Source organism: Anser brachyrhynchus (assembly GCF_964034855.1).
Source record: "Anser brachyrhynchus genome assembly, chromosome: 3".
Taxonomy (NCBI): domain Eukaryota; kingdom Metazoa; phylum Chordata; class Aves; order Anseriformes; family Anatidae; genus Anser; species Anser brachyrhynchus.
Window position 1 is genome coordinate 41,359,666 of NC_137696.1, and position 14,176 is coordinate 41,373,841.

The following is a 14,176-nucleotide window of genomic DNA, read 5'->3' on the forward strand; positions in this document are numbered from 1 at the left end:
TGCAGCAGTATACCCATCTGAGGATCTAACGAAGGGGAAGGAACACACGAGGAGGTGGGGGGGAGGCAGGCAGGGATGGCAACACACTGCTTCTGACCCATCTTTTTGGTCTGGGAAAACGTATTCCAGTAGTATCTACTGATGCTGAGACTCGAATTAAAGTTTGAGACCTCCCTGCCCCAATTCAGACTTGATTTACAAATCAACTATGTCTTAAAGCTCAGTTTGCTTTTCATGATGCAGAGTCTGTAGTTGCCCACACAGAAACTATCTCAACAGGAAAGATTTACCGACAGCACGCACGTAGCAGACCCGGGTAGAGCAGCTCCTGCCTGTGCTCAGAAGCTATGTCTGAGCTCCCTCTAGCGACTTGTGCTGGTCTTCCACACTCACGGATCACTACCGGCTTCTATACGCCCATGGATCGAATAGCTCAATTGAAACCCAAAGAGTTTTAAAACAAATAAACAGACAAAGGGTCTTTGTACCTGTCCGGTACAGTTTATATCAATTCTACCTCACAAAGCTAAGTTTCTCTTTTCAGAAGTTGGCAGAAAAGTAAAACAGAACAAATACAGATTGAATGGCATTAGAGACAAGTTGAAACTAGACTGTTTCCAAAGCTCTTGCAAAACAAAAACAGCAAGCTTGTATAACTTTCTACTTTAGGTAACAGAAATATCTTCTGAAGTAGCATTTTTAGAAAGGGGAGTAGAAGAGGGCTTTTGCCATCATGAATCTGAAAACAACCATCATAAACAAGGCTGGCATATAAATCGGTTCCCTTGGTATCTTATAGAATAAACAAATGGATGAATCACTAACTTTTAAAAAAAATCAGCCTGCCCAATTTTCTACATGATGCATGAGCTCTGAGACATGGCCACTGCAAGCCTAAAAAGGAGAGAGCACAACTCATTTAAGTGTCAGGATCCGGGGTCCTTCCCCAATCACATCCTCTTTCCAAGCTTAAAAAAAAATGTTTAAATCATTCCATTTTTAAAACAAACAAAAAAGGCTTTAAAACTAAAACATTTTACAAAAAAAGTCTCTCTGTCTCATTGAAAATATGTCTTGAGATACGTACGTTAATCCTGATGGCATTTCTCTGCCTGCCAGTTTAATTATTTACTCCTGGAATCAGGGATGGAAAGGAACTTTTTTGTATGCAACGAGCTTCAGCTACAGAGGCTGTGAACTGTTGCCTCAGCTCCTGCATAACCCCCACACCTACCTGTATTTTTCTCCACAACGGTGGGAAAAAAGGAATGCTTCAACCAAAATAAGGCTGAACTATCTAGTGCTCAGTATAAGCGTGTCCTCCAGCTCTCCTGCTGTTTTGCCATGGGGTTGTTCACTGTTTACTTTGCCTGTCACTGACGTGGTGCAGAGTCTAGCATATGGGAGCCCTCATCTCAGTTTAACCTGTCCTGCAGGCACTACTGCTACAGCAAGCTGTGGGCATCAGCATTGTTGTTTCCTGATGTTGCTGTTCTTTGGCTTGTTATCAGTTCTGCTACGCTTATGGGACCGTGTTTTTGTGTACTGTTGAGCCACAACCACAAATTAACTTCTGTTCATATATTCGTCCTCTTTCTCTGCCACCAAATAAATCCCTACCTCCAAGATAAATGCCACTAACAACCTTCTGTAGCCCTATCCCCTTCTGGCTACAGCAGAGCAGTAATTCCCTCACAGCTCCCGTCTTCACACTGCTCTGTCTGCTCTCTTTCCTGACTTCTCAAATCCAGGTACAAATTTAGGAGGGGGCATGACAGCAGCCATGCAGTTGTTCAGAGCAGGGTGAGAGGCTGTTAGCCCAGCTGCCAGGGGAGAGTGCAAGCTGTAGGGGAATTTAACGTGCCCAAATGAGGAGGAGAATGAAGAGCTGGAGCTTTGCATTTAACATTACAGAGCAGCAATATTTCCCTGCCCATTACATCACACTCATCATTGGCTCACCAGCAGAAGGATTGTTCCTTTGTTTTTACAAAAGATCTCAGGTGGAGAGGATGAACCAAGAGCTGGGATAGGGGAACAACTGCACAGCCTCTTCACCTCCTCAGCCAGTAACTTGGAGCACGGTGCTCAGATTCTGTACCAGAAGAAGCACATCGTGCTGAAACCATTCTGCATGGGGCTATGAAAACATAAAAGAGGCATAAAACCAAGTTAACAGCAGCATGTCAAGGCCTTGTTAGAGAGCAGAAACAAAGCAAGTAGCACCACCAAAGGCTCTGTAACGGACCAGGAGACAGAGTGTTGTTACATTTCATTATATGCCTAACAGCAATACCTCCCAGCAGAAGAAAGGTTATTTTTAATGATCACTCACTTATGTCTTATAACAGTTCCATGGCCTTGGCAAAGACAAAGAGCTCCGATTGTCCTTTTTGCCCAACCCTCTCCCCCCCCCCTTTTTTTTTGTGTAATGTACAACATGATTTTTTTATTTTTATTTTTTAATGATAAATAGCTAATCTGTATAGGAACAGATAATAAGATCCCGTAGGTGAAGCTGAAGCTGAAACTAGGACATTTTAGCTTAAAAATAACTCATTAGGATTTAGGCACATGAGGTCACCTCTGAAAACAGGCCGTAGATGCTCTCTACATATCACAGTTACCAGTCAAAAACAGATGCTAAACTTGCATGTCTGGTTCAGAGTATTACAGATAACCCGAAATTTAATCTCAAGCATTAATGAGCTGAGTTGGTGAGCACATGGTTCTGCACTGAAAACCTGGAGCAGAGAAATCGCTCAGCATCGCTTAGACCCGAGGAACGGACTCGTGCTGTTATCAGCTACCGCATCTGCACAACGTGGGCTTGGGGTTATCATCAACATTCGCGTCCTTTCCCATATCCGTACATGCCCCATCAGGACACGTGCAGGGGGAACCGCGGGCTGTGCCCGGGTGCAGCTGTGCCGCAGCAGCAGCCACCAGCCTGCGCTGCATCCCCGGCAGTGCCTGAGCAGCCCATGGCACCGGCAGGCAGCACTGCACAGTTGTGGGCCCCTGCTCATCTGGGCTTGGGTGCGAGAAGGTGCTCGGTCCTGGTTAGGGCTGGTGTCCAGCACCAGGGTCGGGACCACGGAGCTGTTGTCATCTCTTTTGGTGTAAGCTGGGAGGGGATAGGAAAAATCCAAAGCGCAAAGTGAGCAAGAGGTTCTATTTTTGAAGCAGCAGTCTGGGAAAAACGTACCGGACAGAGGTCATCGTCTGTTTCTAAATAAAAGATCCGGATGCCATCTCTGAGACAACAGTTGGCTTCTTTTTGTAGGAGTTCTCAGTAGTCATCCCTCTCAAAGCAGCAGCCCGCACTTGTGCCCCATTTTCTCTCTCTTGAAAGTACAGCAGAGAAGAGGTAATGAATGAACGTGAAAATAATTTCTGCCAAAAATAAGACTGAAGAAGAATGTACATGCAACAAGACCAAACACAATGAGAAGGCACTGCTATTATAGCTGGCCTCTTGCTTAAACAAGCTTGTCCCTAGCTCTTCACTCTGCCTCTCGCCAGTTCCTAGGTGCCATCAGACATCAAAAATACTGTTGGACCTGGGATAAAACAAGAAGGATTGCAAAAAAAAACGCTCACAGGAGGCTTTCAGCTCTGATCATGTTTCCAAGAAGCACCTGATTGCTTCAGCACCTGAAATCTCAGCTAACATTGTGTAATTGCTTAGCAGCAGATAAGGATTCTGGATGGCAAAAGGATATCCCTCAATGGCCCCTCCCAATAATGCCCACAAAGAGCTGCTCTCTCATTCGAATCCAAAAGTGGTAGCTGCGCTTTTCCGTTCTATTCCCTCCCACTCCCCTGGGCCCTTTTGCTTTCTCCCAGGCCGAGCTGGCTTCCCCAGTAAGCTCGGCTGCCTCTCCCCATGTCCCCGCAGCTCCTGAGGGCAGCCAGGCAGGACAGCCCAGGGCCCCGCTGGCTGGGGACGGCACAAAGGTCTCCACGGGCTCTTTTGCAACACACACTCCGGAGGGAAAACAACAGAAATGTTTGTAGCGAACATGTTATTACAGACCTCATCCTTAATCACCGAGCAGCTCCCGGAATGCTGCTCTGCTGATTTTGCCACCCTAGAAACCTACCAGAGGCACTTTGGGAATTTGTCCAGGACTCCTCCAAACTTCTGGCCAACCAGCAGCACCTTGAACCTGCATCGAAATCTAAGGTATAGTTAAGGACAGCTGAAATTACCTTAAGTCCACTGGAATCTGTAACTAGTAATGATTTAGTTTTCCTTACCTACAGCAGAGGTTTATGCTGACCCACCTGTCCAGGAGATTAGTCACTCATTGATGGAGCCAGGGCAAATTCCCATTATAGGTGGAACCAAAAAAGTCATAGCCATCTCACTCACAGCTGCAACCTCTTATTCAAGGTAGGCTGGATCCAGGTCCTCCCCAGAAACCTGCTAGAGGTCAGACAAATTGCTCTGGGAGAAGCTTTGAGAAAACTGATTGCACTTCCCAGGACTGCCAAAGTGTGAGCAAGCAACCATCAGTCACCTACAGGGTGGGCAGGGGACTAGGAAGGATCACTCAGATAACTCAGATAACCTGTTTTTCTGTCTTCCACTTTTTAAAAGGGACATTCATTCTGCTCGGTGTAGCAGAACCAATTACACAACATAGGTTTCAAATCCCTAATTACAGTGGATGCTTTTGCCTCGGTATTGCTGGAGGGAAAGATTCATGCAATGAAGCCGCGGTATCTGTGACAACAACATCATGTGCCATGCTGATCAAAAACTAGTTCACTGCTGAATTTCAGTGTCACCCTTCCTAGCGGTGATTATGCCTTACAATTAAAAAGGAATCATCATCAAGGCTGTGTGCTGACAAAATATTTTCATATGAAACAAGGAACTCAGTAAGTAAAATACAACATTTATTAATAATCTATAACACATTTTCAAAAAGTTTAATTATTTAAGGGCCAAAGGATAAAACTTCTGTGATAATGAATAGTCTAATCTTTTACAACTGTAACTAGGTCAACAACAAATTAAATTACCCAGCCAGCATGAAAAAGATGAATTGCACCAAAATTAAAAGATGCTATTAAAATAGATTTCCAGCCTCTCTTGCTAACCCACCTCAAAGCAAAAAAACAAAACAAACAAGCAAAACAAAACAAAACAAACAAAACAAACAAACAAACAAAACCAGTAATATCAGGATGTCAGTATCATGAAATGGAATTAGGAAATGTCATGCTGCTTTCTAGTTTCTGAACTACAGTGTTATAATAATCAAAGGGAGAAAGTTTACTCTCCAGGATAGTAAGATAGAGAAACAACAGGAAAGTTAAAGCAGCAGGGTATGGAATTCTTTCAGTAAGTCTTTTACTGAAAACATGTGAGATTGCTTGAAATTAATTCATGTAGGTATCAAATCATAGCAATAAGATCTTTTTCTCTATCTTAGCTTTTTTTTTTTTTTTAAGTCAAGAGTGTGTCAAACATTTTACTGGTCATAGGTAGGTGTCAAATCCATTGGAAAACAAATTCCTCTGTAGGAACGCACTGCAGTGGTGGTAGTGAAATGAAACACCCTTGTGCCCCAGCATGTCCCATTCAAGTATGGATCAGAAATGCAGAGCTCGAGGAGCACGGCTGCTCTTGCATTGTTATTCCCTGTAGGTAAGTGCAATGTACCTGAGAGGTGGGAGAAGGGCAAGCAAGGTCTGTCTGTGTCCTCTGCTTTACAGAGATGTAGACATATACAGGGACTGAAACACATACAGAAGCCCCATGGTATCATGTACAGAAGCCTCATTATCTGCCAAGCTGTATGTCAGACACCTCATGTGCTTTAAGCACTAATTATAATAGTAATAAAATTCATACCTCCAAGATTAGAAGATCATCAATAACAAATCCACATGAGACTTCCTGTACAGGAACAGTTGTGAGAATAGCAAAATCTGTCTCTGCTCTAGCTAGAAATGATGTTGTGACAGTGTCAAAAGGCTTTTTCCCTCTTTGCTGTGATTTTATTTTGGGATAAAATAGCTTAATGCTCCAAGTGTTATGTTTTGGCTCGAACTGCATATTTTAAAGCAATGCAACTCTGCTGCAGCTTCTCTGAAAAGCACTATTTAATAAGGTTGTAAAGTCAGTGACTCAAATCCCAAAAATTACCCTGCTTGTACTTTGTGATTTGGGCTTTTGGTTCCTATGTATTATGATATTTTCTTTGATCACATTAGCATATTCTGTTGTCTCTAAGGATTCCTGTTCACGCAGTCAGTGGGAAGCTATTCAGTGTTCTTTTCACCTTCCCTACTCAATGCCTGCCTCCAGGTCTCAGAGTACCTCCTCCCCACCAGGGTCTGCTTATGAAACTATTCACTCGAAGTGATTCATTAGCACTCGTCTTACTGCAGTGTTTGAAGACCTTCTTGTAACTAATTGAGGTATTACCTTGAAAAGGATACAAAGAATAGAATTCTTGATCTCTGCCAATGAGTTTGCATAATATTTTGAGAGAAGGCTGCTCTATAATGCACATTAAACTAGTGCAGGTTTGGAAAAATACAGGTATCACGTATAGACCATTAATTTGTTGGTTTGGAGATGACTCTAAACTTTTCCTTCTCAAACAATGGAAATTTGCATTATACCTAAATCAAACTCTTACTGAGGAGGAAAACTCAAAAGGAAGCAAATAACCTCCTTAGTGATAATATCCTGGTGACATCAAAAGGCAAGGCTAGGCTATCAGTAATTTTCCTTAAAAAAAAGAATGCTTCTCACAGTAACAGAAGCATCAGGAGCCTGTGATTTTTCTTTTTCTTTTTGAACCAAGGAGATAGTTGAGGTAAAGAGGCAATGAGAAACAAGAAATAGCCTGAAGAAAAGACAATAGTTACATCCCTGCCTCCTCTCCCTCTCCCCTCATCACATTTTGAATAAATCGGCAGCAATTGTGAGTATTCCCTCACAAGGAAAATCCCAGTCACACGACCTACTTTCATCTAATTACATGACCTACTCATCCTCTCCTCTTCCTCTAATGAAGGTGGTTGTTTTTTTTAAACCATTTACTTACCCAGGTCTTGGAAATCATAGCAAGTGCTGAAAAGCAGCACCTCAGTGAGGTGTGCTCAGATAAGTACCTCAGCTCATAAAGATGACAGTGAATTTTAATATGCAACTGGGACTGACAGGATTATTCACCTACCGTGATCATTTCTGGCTTGCCAAGGTCCATATGGATGGGCAGCATTTAAATGCTGGCTTCTCTGTATATAGTAGTCTCAACATCAACCAAAAAGAGTAGGACATGCCTGGGTCCGAAACACGAGCACACAAGTGCCTTATCTACATCCTGTGACCATATTCTTTCTCTGTTTTGGTAAAAGACTCTGATGGCACTGCTCTTCTCCGCCACCACCCCGGTACATATTTAGAAGGAAATGGACAAAATCTATAACCTCAGCCTCCTGAAAAAATAAAACACAAGGAAGTCGCTTAGAAATGGGGTAATACACAGAAACCGCAGGCAAGATGCCCAAGTCTTTCTGCAGCTAAGGGCAGTTTCACATCTATGACAGACGGGTGCTGATGGAGGTGGCTGTGCTGGAGAGGAGAAACTCACTGCTTGTTCTCTGAAGAAAGACCCAGCTGACATTAGTGCTTGTAGGGCACTATATACAGCAAAGCTGCAACCTTCAAGCAATATCATAATAAGCAACACTAAAACAAGAAATAATAATAAAAAACCCCCAACACTTCTGGAAATATATTCAACCAATTACAAAAATTATGTCATGAGGTTTTGCAGAACAGTTTGCATAATAGATGAGACTTTAGTAAAACAAGTTGTTTCAGTAACTGATTTCTTACCTGTTCCAATTTGAAAATATGCTGACTGAAATAATACCGAAGCTGCTTATTTGCATAATTTACGCCTAACTGCTCAAAACTTGGTTTCGAAGTCTTCCAACCCCAAAACATCAAGTACACCAATGGACAAACACTAAAGGAAGAAGGTGTAGAAATCTAGTTAAGCAATCTGGCCTACAGTGACTTAACCCTCAACAGCTAACTATTACCAAAGGTGCTGTAGTGTATGCTAAGAGATTTTGAATAACTGTAGCATATACGAATAGATTTTGAATATTTAACAGTTATGTAAATTGTGAAAACAGAGATAAGTAAATATTACAAAGAAATTTGCCATGGACTTCAGAGGAATAGTAAATTTTTCTGTGTTTGGTCCAGAAGCCACACCTTAGTTGGTCTTGCCTTTTCCTTTATGTTAGCTGCTCTATGTCCCCTTCAGTGTTTCCAGCGAATAGCTTATGATGACCCTGAGAATTTAAATCACTAAATATACCTAAATGACTAAATCCCCACTAATACTGTCACTAACACAGCAGCAAAAAGCCTAACCCATATAAATGCTAATAGCATTGGGAACAGACTTTTTCAGATTCTCTCTCAAAGGCTCTAGTATGAACACTTTCAAAAATGACCTGGTCACATTGTCCACAGGCTGCTTATTTTTCAGAAAATCACTGGTAATATTGAGACTGTTGAAAGCTTTGCCCCATGGCAGATGGAGGCAAGTGTGAAGGACTGACAGGTCTGGGTACTGCAGACACCAGCTATTGAAATCCATCAAGCAAATGCTTTTACCCCTCACTCCCACAGGAAAATGTTAATTGGCAAAAGCATTTTATAGTTCTATACTCTTCCTCTCAGGTAGCTTAAAATAGCTGTAAAATCTCACATTATAGTCATTACAATGCTAAAAAAAAATCAGAAAAATAAAAACAGACACAATTTCTACATCTGACAGCACAGGACAAAAAAATGGCAGGGATACTAAAGTGTATCTTTGCATTTTTTAATACTTTTTTTCCTTGAAGCAGCAATTGTATTCATAGAAAACTTGAAAAAGAAAGAGAGAAACAAGAATGGGTTTCTTTCTTTGTTTCTTCCTTTTTTTTGTTCTTTTCCTCTCAGATGCAGGGTTCTTTGCAAATTTACCTTGCATTGTCACAAGTAACACTTCAGACAGAAGTATGACAATCAAGTTGCTGATATTGCTTAAAACATTTTACTTACACGCTTACCATGATTCCGCTCACTGCTGCATTTCCACAGAGAGCATCAGAAAATATTTCTCTCCATTACTTAGGGGAGTACTGAAACACAGGAGGATTAACTGATGTGCTTAAGACCGTGTAAGAAATCTGTGGGATAGCAGGCAATTAAAGCAAAGTCCCAAGTTCCAGTTTTGGTTTTATCACTTAATCATCTCTTTCTCTGAGCTACAGGAAACTGTCACAGCACATCAGAAAGTATATTTTTCTGATGTATATGTTGTTGCTGTAAAATTGTTTCTCCAGATCTCCTAAAATCCTTTGTTGTATTCCAGCTCACAAATCTTTCACCACTTTGACCACTTCCATCTCAGTTGTGCTCTAATTGTTCATTTGTAGCATTCTCCCTAATTTTGCAGGTTAGAGGACTTAAACAGGACACTGTGGGTAAGATGTAAATGTGCTTTATAAATAGCAAGTACTCACAGACACATACCGTATACCTCCCTTTTAGTGAAGTCAGCATCTCATCACCTTCGCTAATACTGAAAAAAAGAGTGGCAACTCAGTTGCTGGAGTTAGTGATGTCCAGTTGTGTCAGGTGGGGAACGCTCTTAATTTCCCCTGGGTTGAGATGTTCAGATGGGTCTTCACACAGAACGACACTGATACCTGGAAGGAACCTAAAGGAAAATACTTCACGTAGAAGGACAAGGTGCTAGTCAGGAAAACAACATGCAAGAAAATACACACAGTAACACATAAGGCGGCATGTAGCTTTTCAAACACCAGTAGCTTCCTGAAGTGAATGCTAAGTTGCTTTCCTCACAGCAGCATTTGCGGATATACTGTGAAAACGGCCCCAGCCTTTTTCAGCCACAATTTTTTCCTGTCTGTATCAAAAAAGCACTGAGCCAAATGGTTAACGGGAATGTCACTTAGAGGCAGGAATGAATGTTTGAGGAAAATGAAATAATAACGTAAAGAAAGAACTGAAAAGCAACTGCTGGTTGCTGAAAACCAAACTGGTCTGCCATGCAACCCTACAGATCAGGACGACAGCCAGGAAAAAAAAAAGAATTTTGAACTCACCCTGTCACTGTCCTGCTGTAACCCACTGAACTGTATTTGGACTCGCGACTGTGATGCTAAGTGCTCTGTGACAAGAAGTGCCACAGAACATAGCCTTGTTTCTTTAAAAGCTATTTCAAGTCTGCCCTTCTTACTCACATTTGAATGATCTCGAAATCCTGAGGGACTCTTGGCAACACTGCCTCCATTGAAATCTTTTTGCAAGTGTTTTTTTTTGTGGCTTCCTCATGCCTTTGTTGCAGGATCCTCAAGCCTTCAGTCCCTCACACTATGTATTTCTCCGTAAAGGAGATCAGCAAGTTTGGGTTCTTAAAATATTTTTGGGAGTGCTGAGGACAGCAATTACTTTCAAATACTTCAGAAAAGACCATGGGACAGACTGTGCACTCTCCTCTGTGCTGGACAAACACAAGCTCGGGCTCAGTCCTGAAGGACACTGCTTGCTCTCCTGCTGGCAGGTCATTTTACTCACAGTCACGGCTGCTACGCTGCCACAGAGGGAGTTAGGTGGCAGAGCACCTCCTCTGGCCTGCACAGATTACTTGTTGCTGAGACCTACCACCTACCTGATCACGGGTTGTGGGGAGTGCAGCAAAGACAGGCTGTTGTGGAGCTTCCGGCTGAAACCCTGCAGGTCTTTACGGCCAACGCGTGGCTGTTGTGTTTGCTTCTGGGAGACCTGCAGCCGCTGGGCTTCTCCAAGGGAAAGGAGCAAAGGAAAGACGACTTGCCTCCCTGGCTGCTCTCCGCTGGGACATCGCAGCTGAGAAAAGCACCAGCACAAAGATGAACCAAGTAACAGGCTGGGCTGGCGGTGTGGGTGGGCTGTGCAAGGCTTGTTCTGCAGCACAAAAGTCTGCCAGTTCTCTGAAAATATTGCTTCAACATCCTACTGCATGAGCCGATACGGATGGTTCTTTCGGATGGAGCTCTCTCATAATACTTGAGTCACTTACTGCTAATGGCCATCTGTTTTGCCATTGTAGGTAAATCGTGGGCAGCAGTGAATTAGCTCAGGAAGACAATGCCCTATTTATAGAAAAATCTAAGAGACAGTACATTTCGAATTTTAAAAAAAAGGTTTACCATCGCTAAATTTTCCTCTTTGCCTTCAACTAGGGAAGAGCTTTAATAATACAAAAATTGAAAAGAAAAGAAGGCTATTAAAGGCATTTTGAGGGATGCCAAGAACATTTGAAATTATTTCCATCTTTCACATTTGCAGACAGTGATGACAACATCCACTTTATGGGCAAAACATTTCCGTGCCACCTCACAAGAACTTCATTTCTGCTGGGAGGCAGCATCTGGTGACCACTGCTTCTTTCCCCATTGCTCTGTTTCTTCAGTAATGATTTTCCCTCTTGGCACAGCGATAGGTATTGTATGAAGCCGAACAGAACTGAGATTGTGGCTTGATTTTTTTAAAATAGATTTCTCAACTGGGCCTGCTCTGCTGAGCATTGTTACTTCCCTGCAGTTACCAGCACATGAGTAGCAAGGGTCAGATAACAAAAGACAAAAGGACTACAGACAGCTTGAGCCTCATTTTGTGATTGTTGCAGTTGAAATTATGTGTTCCCAGGTGGTCTGTTGATAGAATTTGTTTTAATACATGTAAACAGCAACCCGCTACCACGGGTATGATGATATCAAGCACCAGAAATACACTGGAACAGCATTTGGACGTAATGCTACATACCAGAAAGGAAATTCATCTCCTGCATCAATTTTATTCTTTACAATCATAACAAAACTTACGAGAATATAAAAAAAATAACTTGAAACAAAGTCCTCAAAGCTGTGTGAAGTTAAGCATAATGTGAATAACAGGGTACTCATCTATCTTCCCTAATCCACGTTGTCCTAGTGGGCACCAGGACCAGGCAAGAGATCAGAAGGCAGGATTTATAAGCTCTGATCCTGTGTTCTTTCTGTCTGCTACGTGACCCTGTACAGACCACTTAAATTCCTCCTAGGGAGTCCTGCAAAGAAGCCAGTGATATTTTAACCATTAGTCCTTTCCTATCTTCATTAAACTACTGTGCCTTTTTTTTGTTGTTGTTTCTATAAAATCTGGTTGGAAAAAACACCACCACTGGTAGATGTCATTATCCAAAATATTTTTGATCTTTTACCAATACATTTTTTGATCCTCTTTCAAAGGTCTTTATTAAGTTTTCTGCAGCCCTTTGCCTATAACATTTGGACAGTCTTGAGAAGTTCCCCCCGTTACTTACCAACTTGTACCTAAAAGACTCAGATCTTTGAATTAGGAATGCCATCAGGAATCCTCAGCGTATAGTTTTTTTTTATTATTATTTTTTTATTTTCTTTGTACCTTTTTCAAATCTACATTTACCTACTACTTGTAGTGGGACATTTTGGAGCAACTTTGCTAACTTCTATGATGGTAGATGCTGACATTTTGTCTTACTGAAATTCATGGATCTTTAATGATTCAAACCTTTTGCTCTCTTTTCTCTGCTCTTTCCACAGTGCACTGAATTCAGCTAGCACAGAAAAGTCATATCAAAATATCCTTGCTAATCCTGTAGCCTCACAGAGCTCATGTTGCTCAACTTCCAGCACAGACCTGCTTTCACCGCCACTTGCGATGTAACAAAGACTTTCTCATGAAAGCCATGCTGAGGACAGCTGAACGAGCACCGACCAGCTGCAGGGATGCGCTGTAGGAAACGCTGCATTGCCTCTGCTTCCACGGATTACCAACAGCAATTGTGAAATCCAGCAGTGTTGCGGCAAAACTGCGAAAAACAGTGACATTTTCTCATTGCAGTACTAGGCACATGGCACTTTCTGAAGAAAAAAACCAAATCTATAGTTCTCACTCTGAAAGTTGTTTTTGATAACGGCTTTAAAGATGATTAGTCTATGAAAGCACAACTGTGGGGCTTAAGTTCAGTTTCAGTGCTGTGCGATGAAATAGGACACAACCATTAACTGTAACTTGACAAAAGCGTTACTGGAAAACTTCCCCAACAGCCTAGCAAATGAGTCCTACATCGGGGCCTATTTTGGGTCAAAGATGATACTGCCAGACAGTTTCTTGGCTGAAAGAAAAAGGGGAGAGCTGACTGACCTACTGTCATGTGAAGCTGGATTCAAGCTTGTTTTCAAGAAAGTGCAGCTCAACAATTTTAGATTAACAGAGGACTTAGGTCTGATATTAGCTGTGCCTTTGAAACTTTGGGTGTGCTTCAGTACTCCCTATTTTTTCATGTTTATTTTTAATTTTAGCCTGTTTGTCATTAACAGCAAGCTCAAGATGCCTAAGGGCAGAATCAGACCTTTGGCTGAAATTCCATATTGATTCTGTAACAGCTTAGCCATCACAGAGCTACTCTTTAAAACAAAGCAGGCTTCTACTCCCCATCATCACTTCCTTCATGAGACAAACACAATTTTTGTACAATGTTGGATACAATGAACCCTAGGCTCTTATTAAGCCAGAGAAGAATTACCATGCCATTTAATCCAAAATAATAAAATCCACAAATAGTAAAAAGAGCTTCAAAGAAGCAATGCCTAAAGATCATTAGATCTTTAGAGTTCGAGTTAAGTGTCTCTTTAGAGACATGAAATACTTTAAGCTTCCTTAGGTAGCTATATGAGATGTTATCTCAAGTTCCAATGAAATTATACGCAAATCTTTTTTTTTTCCTTCTCCATTTACATTATTATACTTTTCCTCTTTTCTGGCTGTGAAGAACAGTTACAAAATATAAAACAGAAAGATGAGAAAAACAGAACAAGATTAACAAAACCAACTCATTTCCTCATAGGATTTCACTAGTTTTTCAGCCAGTCTAAGATCCTGGGTGGCCTCATTTGGCGGCTCATGGGGGAAGAGCCAAGGAAGGGGGATGCTGCTAAACGCAGCGTTGGCACACTCCTGTTCAAATCGGAGGCAGCTGGGTTGGGCTGGGCAGAGTTGGAATTGATTTGGTTTTGTTCAATTGAACTCAAAGAGCGGACTGCCCTGTGA